At 41.9% G+C, this 10,000-nt stretch overlaps 1 protein-coding gene across 5 annotated transcripts in view; it reads left to right on the top strand.

Moving 5' to 3' along the window:
• The window catches only part of LOC143020350 (beta-1,4-mannosyl-glycoprotein 4-beta-N-acetylglucosaminyltransferase-like), a 97,744-nt gene that overhangs the window by 20,755 nt on the left and 66,989 nt on the right, over positions 1 to 10,000 (top strand). The gene's annotated exons all lie outside the window — the stretch shown is intronic.

Genomic DNA, 10,000 nt, shown 5'->3' on the forward strand with positions numbered 1-10,000 from the left:
TCGAACTGAACTACATTGCACTACCTGTGCAGGAAGTTTATTCCATTCATTCACTACACGGTTGGCAAAGTTGTTTCTACCTACTTCCAAATTGAATCTATTTCCGGACAGTTTGAGACCATTGTTTCTTGTCTGATTCTCATTCAATGTAAAAATTTGGTCACTTTTGATGTTGTCAATTCCCTTTAGAATTTTAAAGACCTGTATCAAGTCACCTCTGAGTCTACGCTTTTTTTTAGTGAAAACAGATTCATATGTTTTAGTCGATTTTCGTATGATTGGTTTTTTATATTTGGAATCAGTTTTGTGGCTCGCCGTTGTACTTTTTCCAGTCTGTCAATGTCTTTAATGAGATTCGGTGACCATACCGAAACGGCATATTCCAAATGTGGACGAACTAACGATTTATATAGCTTGTTAATGAGTGATGGACTTTTGAAATCAAAAGATCGCGCAATCAGTCCCAGAATCTTAATTGCTTTCTCAGAGGCTGAAATACACTGCTTGGATGATTTGAGGTCGTTACTGATAATTACGCCGAGATTTTTTTTCACTATCCACTTTTGTTAACGAATTTCCAAATAACTTGTAATCGTACTTACTGTTATTTTTACCTATGTGCATTACCTTGCATTTACTTGTGTTAAATTTCATTAGCCACTTTTCAGACCATTGCTGTAATTGATCTAAATCTTCTTGAATATCTAATTGGTTTGAGTGATCATTTGCCACTCCGCACAGTTTTGTATCATCAGCAAATTTGGAAACAATAGATTTTAGTCCATGGTCTGGGTCAGAAGCAATGTAGCAAGACACAGTACATCCACTGCAAGGCCGCTTCACTTAATCGGCGACCCCCCCCCCCTCTCCGTCCCCTCATGCAGAGAAAGATGGGGAGAAAATCTTTTCGGGCTGCGTCAAAATATCATTCACACATATGCACTCCCTACCCCCCCATCCCCCCGCCTCTCCCCACCCCCTCATCCCCCCGCCCCTCCCCTGGTTAACTGTATTATCTATACACAGTCACTCTCCAATCGTCCCTATCTCCTGCCTTCTCTCTTGCTCAACGCTCCCTTCGCCCCATCCGTTCATCTCGGTCGTCCCCTCAAGTTTATTCCCTCTACCTTTGCTTTCCACACCTCTTTTACTAATATTTCTTCACTCGTTCTTTCCTTGTGTCCAAATCATCCCAATAACCTTTAAACAACCCTATCTGCCATCTCCTTTTCTACTCCCGCTCTCCTCCTCTACCTCGTTTCTCACTCTATCCAACCTAGTAACCCCCACCATACTTCTTAGACATTTCATCTCAAACACATTTAAACTTGTCCTCTTCCTCTCTTAAATTCAAAGTCTCCGCCCCCATACAATGCCGTCGGCACAATCACTCCCCCCCCCCATACAATCTCCTCGGCACAATCACTCCCCCCCCCCATACAATCTCCTCTTTGCATACAGTTGCCTATTTCTCATAACACTTTTTAATCCCCCAAGGCATTACTTGTTTCTCTCAATCTACAATTTACCTCCACCTCCACTCTTCCTTCTCCTGCTACACAAGACCCCAAATACCTAAAGCTATTCACTTCAGCCTCTCTCCTTTTAGACTTACCTCAACCTCACTGCCATCCTCTACCCTTGTACATCTTATAATCTTGCTTTTACCCATATTTGATAACATGTTAAGTAACAGAACAGCCATGTACGGACCAATAGGCCTCTTGTTGTTCGTTTGCCCATGTAGCTCCATGTAACTACTCAAGCCTATAGTAGCCCAGCTAGCTTACCGTAACCTACAGTAGCCTAGCTTACCCTAGCCTACAGTAGCCTAACTTAGTCAAACCTACAATAGCTTAGCCTAACCTAGCCTATGGTAGCTTAGCCTACCCTAGCCTACCCTACTTTAGCTTACACTAGCCTACCCTACCTTAGCCTACACTAGCCTACCCTACTTTAGCCTACACTAGCCATCCTACCTTAGCCTACACTAGCCTACCGTACCTTAGCCTACACTAGCTTACCGTACCTTAGCCTACACTAGCCTACCGTACCTTAGCCTACTCTAGCCTACCCTACCCTACTGTACACTATCGCATACTAGTATCACTACCCTTTCGTAGCCCACCTTAACCTAACGTAATTAGCTTAGCTTAGCCCTATGGACGACCAAGCCTTGCGGATATCACCCAGCCGACTTCATCCGATTCCCTGTTAGCCCAAGATGACGTCAGGGCCGAATGGATGAAATCGGATGACGCAGAGATCGTCCAGATGGAGTGTAATGCCCGCATCCACTTGAAGCTCCTGTGCCGCTGTAGGTTCTCAATTCAGGATGCATCTACTTACTCGACGATGCTCGCTCGCTCCTCCCTCCCTCGCTCCCTAACACAAGGCCAAGTGTCTGTAGCTAGGATGACGAACCTAAGGTAATGTATGGTTAGGTAGCTAGGATAGAGAACTTTAGGTAAGGTAGCTAGCATGGCGAACCTTAGGTAAGGTATAGTTAGGTAGCTAGGATGGAGAACTTTAGGTAAGGTATGGTTAGGTAGCTAGGATAGAGAACTTTAGGTAAGGTAGCTAGCATGGCGAACCTTAGGTAAGGTATGGTTAGGTAGCTAGGATGGAGAACTTTAGGTAAGGTAGCTAGCATGGCGAACCTTAGGTAAGGTATGGTTAGGTAGCTAGGATGGAGAACTTTAGGTAAGGTAGCTAGCATTCGAACCTTGGGTAAGGTATGGTTAGGTAGCTAGGATGGAGAACTTTAGGTAAGTTAGCTAGGATGGCGAATCTTAGGTAAGGTATGGTTAGGTAGCTAGGATGGAGAACTTTAGGTAAGGTAGCTAGGATGGCGAACCTTAGGTAAGGTATGGTTAGGTAGCTAGGATGGAGAACTTTAGGTAAGGTAGCTAGGATGGCGAACCTTGGGTAAGGTTAGGTAAGATAGCTAGGATGGCGAACTTTAGGTAAGGTAGCTAGCATGGCGAACCTTAGGTAAGGTTAAGTAAGGTAGCTAGGATGGCGATTCTTAGGTAAGGTTAAGTAAGGTAGCTAGGATGGCAAACCTTGGGTAAGGTTAGGTAAGGTAGCTAGGATGGCAACCTTAGGTGAGGCAAGGTTAGGTGAGGTTAGGTAAGGGTTAAGTTGTAGGTCAATTTGTTAAGGTTAAGATGAGGTAGGTTAGGTTAGGAAAGACAGGGGTAGGTTAAGGCTGGTGAGGTTAAGCTAGACAAGGTAAGGTTAGGTGAAATATGGTTAGGTGGGTGGGGTTATGTATCATGCTAAGGTGAAACAGCGTCAGAGGTGAACAAAGACGAATACCAGACCACTTTTGACGAAACACCACGACTATAAAGGTGATTGCCACCCGTGCATCATTGGTCCTCTCTCTCTCTCTCTCTCTCTCTCTCTCTCTCTCTCTCTCTCTCTCTCTCTCTCTCTCTCTCTCTCTCTCTCTCTCTCTCTCTCTCTCTCTCTCTCTCTCTCTCCTCTCTCTCTCTCTCTCTCTCTCTCTCTCTCTCTCTCTCTCTCTCCTCTCTCTCTCTCCCTCTCTCTCTCTCTCTCTCTCTCTCTCTCTCTCTCTCTCTCTCTCTCTCTCTCTCTCTCTCTCTCTCTCTCTCTCTCTCTCTCTCTCTCTCTCTCTCTCTCTCTCTCTCTCTCTCTCTCTCTCTCTCTCTCTCTCTCTCTCTCTCTCCCCCTCCCCCCCCCAAAGGAGAATTGCTCTTTTCTTCTATGTATTTGTAGTGCAGTTCTTGAGTTTATAGTCCATTTTAGTGCATCACGGGTGTATGTATGTGTGTACGTGTATGTATATATATATATATATATATATATATATAATATATAATAGTCACTTATTCATCTCATCCAATATTGTATTTGAGTTCCATGTATGATACAGCGTGACATGTTATGTTACAGAAACCTACCTTCCTAAGGTTGGCGACAAGAAGATGGGGGAAGTCCTATCGGCAGCTCAGACTGATATTTTGGGGGTGGGGGTGGGGGTGGGATGGTGGTGGGATGGTGGTGTGAAAGACCTCCAAACGAAACGAAAGCAAGTGGATAATATTGTAGGAAAAGACGTGTTGCATTAGAAACATCATATTATCGACATTTCTACTAGAAATCTTGTCTCTTACTGAGGAAGGCGTGTAGTTGAAACGTCAGATTTATTATATTAGTATTCCTGATTGATCTGTTTTCCTATCATCCACTCAACTGTCTCAACTTTAGATAAATCAAGATGAATCTTTCACCGCAGGCAAAATAGAAATATTAATGAAGCTTGCATGGTATAGAGGTTGACCTGTTATAAGGAATTACATTACAACATTGAAACAGTTGTCATTAAAAGAACTATTCGTCATGCACAGAAATTTACTTAATTTTCAAAATGAGCCTGGAGAACTACTCCTGTCTGCCTTAAAGCAGAAATCAACCAATCAATCAGTCAGTCAATTCTGAGTCCACTGCTGAACAAAGGCCTCCTTCATAGCCAGCCTCTTGCTCTAAAAAATATGAAACGGGGAAAAGCACCTTGGGTAGATGGTATATCGATACATCTTTTGACTCAGTTATACATCCCAGCCCCCTCTTGGAGCATAAAAATAATTACATCGCCATTCACAGGCAGGAAGCCCATTGAGGATGATTATCACAGCTGCACAGTACAGCAGTGATTATGACACTGCCGTGCCAACGGAAGAAGACCTGGCACTGAACATTTCGAATAATGTAGTGCCAAGGTGGCACGCTGTAGTTTCAATGTGCCACACTGCCGTGCCAAGATGCCATGATGTAGTACGAACGTGCCACGCTGAAGTGCCACGGTGCCACGCTGTTATACCAGGCGTCAATGTACTCATGAACAAGTACATCTCTTCCCAATCAGCCCTTCCTTGAAGTTTTCTCCTCTCACGTACCGAATAAGTAGGGGTCCTGTAGATTAGTTCTCAATAGACGACACTGTTGAGAATACGAAACTCACCCATACTGATATAACGCAAGCGATTAGTCATAATTCGTTGTAACGTCGCGAAACTCCCCCCCCCCCTCTATCAGGAGGCTAAAACAGTGCCCCTTACAGAGGACTTTGTAGGGTGGAATTTAATTAACCATGCCCTTGTTTCAACTCGCCGGCGGCAGGGTTCGAACCGCCATCACCTCAACCTGTATCGCAAATAGCGACGCTCTAACCCACTCATCCAGCAAGTATTAGAACTACGCGAATAAATCTTTCCTTGTTGCATTGATACAGTTTTCCTTATGTTAAGTTAGAAGGAAAATTTTGTATAAAGAAATATTGGTACTAGGTAAGAAATATACTCGTGTAGCGTTAGCATGGCATGACGTGGGTTGGGTTCAGCTCCCAGTACTGGTCTCGGGGAAAACCGAAGACTATCAATGACGGAAACTTTTATCTTATTTTTTTTTTTTTTTTTTTTTTTTTTTACTTTATTATCTTATTATTGTTAACAATCATCATTATTATACATTATTATTATTATTAGATATCATCATTATTATTGTTATTATATATCAGTATTATTATAATTTATAATTTCTATCTTTATCATCATTATCGTTATTATTTTCATCTATTTATATTTCATAGTTACAACAGACACCAAGGCTACGAGCATTATCAAGAGAACTTGTTTACAAAGCTGTACAACAAAGAACTGGGGAAAAAAAATCCCCACAGATCTTGTGATTTTAGTTAGGTAACTGGACCACAGATCTGGATATTTCCAACAGGACGAGCGTACCTGGTTCTCCGGTTGTTTGGGGTGCCCCCCATCCCCCCATCCCCCCCAACATCCTCCCCATCCGTCACAGGACATTCCCACCTGCCCAAACTTGATAAACTAAGTATCCTGTATACCCGGGCCCCGACGTACGTTGGGTGAGTTCACCATACACCCACTGAAGAATTGGCTATAAATGATTAAGTCAATTAATATATAGATTACTTGGATAAAACAACGAATGAAGAAAAATCAAGTTTGAACTAAAAAACGGTGGTAGGCTAAAATGTTCAACTCAGACCTATAGCATAACACGAATGTTCATATAACGGGAAGGGTATTTTCCAAATTCCTTCAGAAGAGGATTATGAGGTATTACTCTTATATCCCCAATATCTGACAGTGGCATGCATGCTTAACCACTCGTAGAGCGGCAGCTTCTCGAAAGGGTGAAGATAGATTAGGTGGGAAGGCTGGCAGGTGGCCATCAAGGCCATGGTGGAGTTGCCTTTATCCGTAGGTAGAAACATTCGATAATCAAAAAAATTGGACCAATTTTGACACACGTGTTCAGTAAGTTACCCTTTTTCGCGAATGAGTCTGCGTCATTCAGTAGATGTAACGGTCACTGGTACTGAATCTTCTTACGGTATCATTCAGTGGTACTATAATCGTTTTACAGTGTTGGTGTGAATGTTGTACGAAATACTTGGATCGTGATTACGAACAGAGTTCACATCTCGCAGTTGTTATGGATTATGTCCCTGTTCACACTAGCGGTTTCAACCGCCCCGATTCAATTACAGTGCAAGTCAAATGGGGGCGTTCACACATAACAGCGCACTGTTTTTCTTTAACTATGTGGTACCGCCGCGGTTTCCGTGCGGTTGGAACCGCTAGTGTGAACACAGCCTATCTTTGAGGCGATGAAATTATTTTGCGTTTTGGTCAATTTTAGAGGAATATTATCGTGGGTTGCTGTTGAGGGCTGCTTACCGGATTGGTGATGGTGGTCATGGTCGTGGTGATGGTGATGATGTTGGTGGTGATGGTGGTGGTGATAATTATCATCATCCTTTTGACGTTCCTAGAGGAGGTGGGGGGGTGTTCCTCTCGGCTGAAGAAAACCCGCCACAGAGCGACCAGACAAGCCCTAGGAGACGAAAACAGTCGTCACAGCGATCAAGTCCCTCACCAAAGTAACACTCCACTTAATATATTTCAATCAGGTCAAGATCAGGCGATATTAAGAGTGAATGAGTGATGACCTCCAGCCTGAAGGGGTTGCAGAGTGGCCGTGACCCTATTCTGCGTGGATCCTGACCCCCATACCCCCACCCCGACCCCCCCCGTCCCCATCCTTATCGCCAACCACACAAAAGGTCCCAAACCAAGATGAAGCCTGAAAAGTGTGATCAAGGGGGATTTCGTAGTTATTGACGTGAAAACTACTTGCGTAGTAAATACTATTTTATAACATAAAAACATAAGAATGGAGGAAACTGCAAGAGACCATAAGGTCTATACTAGGCAGCTCCATATCCATCACCACCTGTCATCCCCATCCATAAAGTTGTCTAACCGTTTCTTAAAACAACTGATAATTTCAGCGCTTGGTTACTCTGTTCCATTCGTTGACCACCCTATTAGTAAACCAATTATTGCCTATTTCCTTCTTAGATCTAAATTTGTCCAGTTTAAATCCATTACTGCGAGTCCTACCCTATTGTTTTAGTATGATGACCTTGTTTGCGTTACCCTTGTTAAAGCCTTTGAACCACTTGAACACCTCTAGATCACCCCGCACTCTGCGTCTTTCCAGAGAGTGTAAGTTAAGGTGCCTAAGCCTCTCTTCGTAAAGCAAATTTCTGAGTCCATGTATCATTTTGGTCATTCTCCTCTGTACTGATTCTAGTGAATTGATGTCCATTCTGTAGGACGGAGACCAAAACTGTACCGCATAGTCAAGGATGGGTCTAACTATCGCTAGATAGAATTTGATAATTACCTTGCACTCCTGTTCGGTACCGTCCTTGCAATGAAACATAATGCTCTTTTAACTTTATTCCTGGCGCTAATGCACCGTTTCCTGGTTTTAAGGTCCGGACTCACTAGAACTCCCAAGTCTCTCTCGCAATCTAAAAGTGTGTTATCTAAGCTATATTTTCGGGGTTGTGTAGCCCTACGTTTAACACGTTACACTTTGGCTCAGAAGTTCTGACAACTTCTGTATACAGTCCAAATGACCTTGAAAGTTCTACTCGCCCCTCGCACATTCCCTAGGGAAAACTGCGTAACACATCCACTGGTCTGATACGACGCTGCATAACATTGCCTGGCAATACGTGGCACTCCATAGCACTCCATGGCACTCCATAGCGCATGTCATAGAGACAGATAGGGATAGACGGAGGTAGAGATAGACTGAGAGGTAGAGATGGACACAGAGATATAGATGCACACAAATATAGAGATGGACACAGAGATATATAGAGATGGACACAGAGATATATGGAGATGGACACAGATATATATAGAGATGAACACAGAGATATAGAGATAGACACAGAGATATATAGAGGTGGACACAGATACAACAGAGGTACAGCAGAGGTGCACAACAGAGATACACAACAAATGTAGAGATGCAGATGGACAGATACATATAGATATGCAGACGGAAAGACAGACGTATATATAGAGATGCAGACAGACAGATTATACTCGTGTGTGTGTGTGTATATATATATATATATATATATATATATATATATATATATATACACAGACGGACATATATAGAGATGCAGACACAGATATATATAGAGACACAGATGTAGAGACACGGATTTATAGAGACACAGATGTATATAGATGTATAGAGGCAGAGATCTGTAGAGACAGATGTATAGAGACGAAGATATAGAGACATGAATAGACAGAGAGAAATAGAGACATATATAGAGACAAAGATATATAGAGACAGACGTGTATAGACATCTATAGACAGAGATGTACAGAGACAGATATAGGGATTCAGAGATATAGGAATACAGACAGATATAGGGATACATAGAGATATATAGGGATACAGATATATATATAAGGATACAGAGAGATATATAGAGATACATAGGGATATATAGAGAGATACATAGGGATATGTAGAGATACATAGGGATACAGAGAGATACATAGGGCTACAGAGAGATGCGTAGGGATACAGAGAGATGCATAGGGATACAGAGATTTATATAGGGATATATATATATATATATATATATATATATATATATACTGTATACATATAATATATACATATATATATATATATATATATATATAGATATATAGATATATATATAGATATATATATATATATTGTCACGAAGTGAGACCAGAGGGGAGGGATATTTATGATAAGAAATTTAATGTTTTTAATTCACTATATTTACAATCCCGTGTCCCATCGCCAGTCCGTATCCAGGTTCGGAAAAGAGGGTTTCGTTTAAAAAAATTATTTAACAAAACAAAACAAGTAATATAAGATAGAAACAGAAAACAAAATCACGTGAGATTTATTTAACATGATTTAATCCTATGTACACTTGTGTAAGGACAGCAGGTGGGAAAATAGCACTTGTTGAAAAAGGTAGAAACGGTTTAAAGATCACACACGGGAACGGAAAGGAAAAAGCCAGATTGACACTCCTAATTCATGAACCCAAAAGGTGACCTAATAAGTTAGTAAAAAAAACCGTAATGAAATACACGTAAGTAATGGAAAATTAAAAATTGTGGAGAATACAGAGATTGACGATAGCTTAATAGATACGTCAACTCGAAATCTATCCCAAGAGGTAGTGGAGACCACGGGAGTAAGAAACCATCACACGTGTATAGACAGGTACACAGACAGGTATACACAGGTACAGACGGAAAGGTATAGACAGCCAGAGATGTAAAGAGACAGAAGAAGAGAGATAGAGGAAGAGAGACAGATGTAGAGAGAGGAAGAGAGAGACAGGTAAAGAGAGAGAAAAGAGGTAGAGACGGACAGAGAGATGTATATAGAGGCGGAGAGAGGTGTATATAGACATTGATATATAAGGATAGAGAGAGAGATGGAGAGAAAAAAGTGGATAGAAAGAAAGGCGCTGGTAGAGTGAAAGAAAGACGTTGATAGAGAGGTAGAAAGAGGTGGGTAGAGAGCAGAAAGTAGTGGGTAGATAGAAAAAAGTTGGTAGATA

The sequence above is a fragment of the Oratosquilla oratoria genome, chromosome 39 (genome assembly GCF_046742065.1).
Source record: "Oratosquilla oratoria isolate Oo_2021 chromosome 39, ASM4674206v1, whole genome shotgun sequence".
Lineage (NCBI taxonomy): Eukaryota > Metazoa > Arthropoda > Malacostraca > Stomatopoda > Squillidae > Oratosquilla > Oratosquilla oratoria.